Source organism: Eulemur rufifrons, chromosome 30, assembly GCF_041146395.1.
Source record: "Eulemur rufifrons isolate Redbay chromosome 30, OSU_ERuf_1, whole genome shotgun sequence".
NCBI lineage: Eukaryota > Metazoa > Chordata > Mammalia > Primates > Lemuridae > Eulemur > Eulemur rufifrons.
This window is the reverse complement of record NC_091012.1, coordinates 52,408,157-52,413,109: the sequence shown is the minus strand read 5'-3', so window position 1 is coordinate 52,413,109 and position 4,953 is coordinate 52,408,157. Positions and strand designations below refer to the sequence as shown.

The 4,953-nt window shown below is 55.3% G+C and overlaps 1 non-coding gene across 1 annotated transcript; it reads left to right on the top strand.

The window, feature by feature from the left end:
* Nucleotides 1-625: 625 nt before the first annotated feature.
* On the top strand, nt 626-728 carry LOC138379308 (U6 spliceosomal RNA). The gene has a single exon (XR_011232080.1). It is a non-coding gene; the product is annotated as a U6 spliceosomal RNA (small nuclear RNA).
* The last annotated feature ends 4,225 nt before the right edge of the window (nt 729-4,953 follow it).

Sequence of the window (4,953 nt, the reverse complement as noted above, 5' to 3'; positions counted from 1 at the left end):
GTGGGGAGGTAGGGCTGGAATGGAGAGAGTGTGCGTGTGGGGCCCGGTTGTGAGTTGTGTGAAAGCGATGGAGGTGAGGAAGAGTGTTGTGTGTGCGTGTGATTGTGAGGTGTGAAAAGCAGAGGGATTGGAAAGCAGGTTTGGTGGTTGTGTGAAAATGAGGGGGGAGGGGGAGTTTGCCCGTTTTTTTTTGTGGAGACAGAGTGTCACTCGGCGTCCCGGGTAGAGTGCGGTGAGGGTGGGTCACCGCAAGCTCCAGGTCCTGGGCTGTGAGCGATCCTCCTGCCTCAGCCTCCCGGGTAGCTGGGACTACAGGCGCTTGCCAGGGCGCCCGGCTGGGTTTTGTTGGTTTTGAGTATTTTTTTGGTCTTTTTTGTAATTTTTTGTTTACGGAGACGGGGTCTCACTGTGCTCAGGCTGGTGTCGAACCGCTGAGCTGCAGCTATCCTCCCGCCGCCTCAGCCTCCCAAGAAGCTGGGACTACAGGCGTGAGCCACCGCGCCCGGCCGGCGTGACGCGGGTTCCCAGTGCTGAAAGCTTCGGGCTGAGGAGCGGCTCTCTGCTGCCCCCTTGTGACTCGCCGACTCCCTCCATGCGGGCTCCACCTGGGAAACAAAAGTCGCCTTAGCTTGGGCAGCACACAGACTAAACTGGCAAGAATGCGCAGAAGATAAGCAAGGCCCCTGCGCAAGGATCACACGACAATCCGTGATGCAGTTTTTTTTTTTTTAGAAAATGCAGATAAAAATAAATAGGGAATAAAAAAGTTAAGTGCCTCTTCTGTTGCAACAATTGCCTTCTAGGAAAGGTGTGTTCTTGGGAGTAGAATCGGAAACTTATGATTTGGGTGGCCTTTTGTTGCTGCTTTTAGTTTTTTGGTGTTTTTTCAATATAAAGAAACGATGGGTATCTCTTACAGCAACTAGGACCTTCACAAAGGTGGTGGCAATTGGGACAGATCTGGAGGGATGACTGGGAGTTTTCCAGGGTGGCCTGGTGAGGTGGCTCAGGCCTGTAATCCTAGCACTCTGGGAGTCGGAGGAGGGGGCTTTGCTTAAGGCCATCATTTGGAGACCAGCCTTGTAACAGGAAATGACCTGAGGAAAACAAGGCCAAAAGATGTTTTCCATCTTTTTAAAACTCCCCCCACTCTTTCTGAGAGGGAAGCCTGGGTCCTCGCCTCAGGCAGGTGGGCGGGAGAAGCCTGGGGAATGACCCATCCCAGGCCCTGACACCAGCCTTTCGGGTGCGGGGCTGGTGGAGATCGCAGGCTTTGTCTTTGGCAGAGAGGGGACCATTAGAATAGTTACCACAGTAGCCTGGCACTGAGGGACCCTCCCTTTAAAAGGTCTGTATTTCTGCTTATGTTGCGGGAAACCTGCCTTTTGAGAGGAGACAGTCTACCATTTCTCCTCCTTAGCTTGCAAAATAATAACCTCTTTCCTTCTCTGGATCCACTTCTTTTCCTTCTGATGGGACCTCGAGGACAAGTGCTGTACTTGGAGTAACAGCCTGAGCAAAAGCGAGACCCCGTCTCTGCCACTAAGAGAAAAGTCACCCAGGTGTGGTGGCGTGCACCTGTAGTCCCAGCTACTCGGGAGGCTGAGACAGGGTATGGCTTAAGCCCAGGAGTTTGAGGTTGCAGCGAGCTGTGAGGACGCCACCGCACTGTAGCACAGGCCACAAGGTGAGACCCTGCCTCAAAAGAAAATAGGTTTCTGGGATGACTAGGGGGAAGGGCATTCCAAACACAAGGAAGAGCATGGGCAAAGGCACAGAGATGCGATAGGACATCGTGGGATTTTAAGCTAGGAGAGCAACAGGATCACATTCATTCGTTCTGCCATTGAACACACATGTGTCACCTACTGTGCTAGGCGGTGGAAATGACAGCAGAGAAAAATACCAAATCCCTAAACTCATGGCAGTTACATTCTATTTGGGGACATAGATGTGGAGTAAATGAATATACAATATGTCTATGGCTAAGTGCGAAGCTAGGGGTTGGAGTAGAGAGGGACCAGACAGTGCTATTTCAGACAGGTTGTTCAAGGAAGGCCTCTCTGACTAGGTGACATTTGAGCAGGACACCATAAAATGAGAAAGCCAGCCTATTCAGTGGATGGGAGAGACTAGGTGGACGCTGGCAGCTTCAAGTGCAAAGGCCCTGTGGCCGGAGCAAGCTTGGCGGGCTGTGGGTGTGAGCAGGGAGCAAGAGTGGGGGTGGGGTGGGGTGGTGTTGGTAGGAGATGAGGTGGGTGAGCTAGCAGAGGAATCAGCCATATTCTCACGCAGGGCCTTGTGGGCCATGGCAGGGAGTGGCGATCTCATTCTAGGTGGGGTGGGATGCTTTGCTGAGACTGCACGTCGACCTGTGAGAGGAAAGACAGGAACTAGGTGACTGGAATGTTTTCACGCGAGCACCTGGGAGGACTTCAGTGAGGACGTGCTGAGGCTCAGAAGCCTGTTAGACCTCCAAGGGGAGCTGTCGAGCGGGCAGCTGGGTCTGTGTGTCTGCAACATAGAGGAGGGGTCAGAGCGGCGGGTGTCTGGGCAGAGGGGATGTTGAAAGGCCTGGGACCGGGTGAGACCCTCACAGAAGGGCGTGCACAGAGAGAAGTGCACAAGCACGAGCCCCGCGACTCTCCAACCTCCTGACTCTAGCCGTGGAGACAGCAGGGCTGGCAGAAGGCACCGGGGACTGACTGGCCGGCCAGGGAGACAACAGGAAAACCGGGAGAGCTCAGTGTCCCGGAAGCCAAGGGAAGCAACAGTCAGAAGGAGGACGGAGTGATCGACTGTGTCCAACGCTGCCAAGAAGATGAGGACTCAGAAGCCCCGCTGAATTTGACAGCAGGAAGGGAGGGCATGGTTGAATGTGGCCCGCCCGGGTTCATGGGTGTGTGGCCCGTGCACTGGAACGGGCCCCACTCTCAGCAGGGTCCTGCAATTGGTCTCGTGCTCTTCTGTGAGCGTCTTGAAATTCTTAGTAACATTTTGTAGTCAATATGGACCCTGTCCCACGAGATATGTCCACGTAGATAGGTGACCTCATTTGGCATAATGGACTTTACCAACGTAATGAAGGTAAAGAACTTGTAATGAGATGACATTGGATTAGGGGAGGCCCTAAATCCAATGACAGGTGTCCTAATAAGGAAGAGAAGGGGAAAAGGCACATAGAGAAGGTGACGTGAACAAAAGGCAAAGATTGGAGTGATGTGTCACAGGGCAACGCGCGCCAAGGGTTGCCTGCAGCCACCAGAAGGGGCACGAGAGGCTGGAGCAGATCCTCTCTCAGAGGTTCCGGAAGGGACCCACCCTGCTGAGGCCTTGATTTAAGACCTCTGACCTCTAGCGCTGTGACGGAATAAATTTCTCGGCTTTTATTTTGTTGTTGGTTTGTTAGATTTGAGACAGAATCTCACTATGTTGCCCGGGCTAGAGTGCCGTGGCGTCAGCCTGGCTCACAGCAACCTCAAACTCCTGGGCTCAAGCGATCCTCCCGCCTCAGCCTCCCAGACTGCCGGGATCCCAGGCCTGAGCCACCGTGGCCAACCCGAAGGTTGCGGGTTTCGAAGAGAGGAAACGTTCCGATATATGTGAATGTGGATTGCGATGCTCTGTGGGCTGAGTGGGGGTCAGGATTAATGCTGCAGGAACAGAAGAGGATATTTGTTTGAGCAAAGTCCTTGAGTCCTTCAGAGGAGAAGCAATGGCGATTGCATGTGCTCTCACTCACCTGCACCCTGCAGCAGCAGCAGCCCTTGTTGCCGGTGTGCTTACCAAGAGTGTTCCCACCCACGACCTCCCTGGATGCTACAAATGGCCTGGGAGGTAATAAAGGCCTTCTGTTCGTGTCCACTTTGCAGGTGAGGAAATAAAGGCTCAGAGAGGTGACGTGACCGCCCAAGGTCACATAGCCAGTGACCAGCAGACCTAGGACTCCAATCACAGTAAGGTGTTTCCCTCTCCTTGGCCGCCTGTGTTAGCAGCTTTCGACGCATAGGGAGTGGGGTAGCAAATTCCTGGGCGAGTCCACTCGTGAGGGTGGAGCCCAGTGTCTCTATGGGTGGTGCTAGCTGCTCCTCTCGCGACAGTGATTCAGGCCAGCCCTTGGCAGGACTTGCTCCCCAGAGGCGGCTTCAGAGCTGGCCAGCTGACAGCCCGCCAGGCTCCTGGAGAAGATGACTTGGAGCCCAGAGTTTGGGGAGGGCCCTGCGGGGGCCTGGGGTCCCACAGGTTCAGGCTGTGTGCTTCTGCCTCGGAGAAGACACCTGCGCTGGGAGAGACAGAAGCCACAGGAAAGGGCTGCCTGGACGAGCGCTAGAATCCTCGGAGGGGATGCTGGGCAGGTTCAGACCGGGGGCGGGGGGGGGGGGGCAGGTGGAAGAGCGCCCAGGGACAGCGGCTGTCTCACTGAGGCTGCATGAGGGTGGCAGTTTCAGGTGCTGTTGAAGGAGGGAAGTGACAAGCTGAGCTGAATGACAGGAACGGGTTGGGGTGCAGACCAGGCTCTAGAAGAAACGGCACATGACCCAATCTTCGGTGACAGTGAAGTGAGCAGGGAAATGTCACTTTGAGGCCTGGAAATGGCCAGGGAGGGGTGATAGTGATTCCTGCAGCAGCCTCCTCCTCCACCTGGGAGCCGGGACTGCAAGGCACGGTGGCCAGACCTGCGCCGTCTCAGAAACCTGGGAGCATGTGGACTTGGCCCTCCGTGTGTAGCCACCAAAGTCAAGACCAGGGGCCCCGAAGTCCCATCCCCACAGAAGCTGAGGTGTCCACATGCTAGAAAGGGGGCCAGAGGATGGACAGGGACAGCTAGTGCCCTGCAGGGCACCTGTCACGGCCCACTAGGCACCAACCCAGAGGGGTGGGGAGCTAAGTGGCCCCAGTTGCACGAGGGGAAGGCTGGATGCTGCTTTCGGAACGACGGCTAAAGAAAGCAAG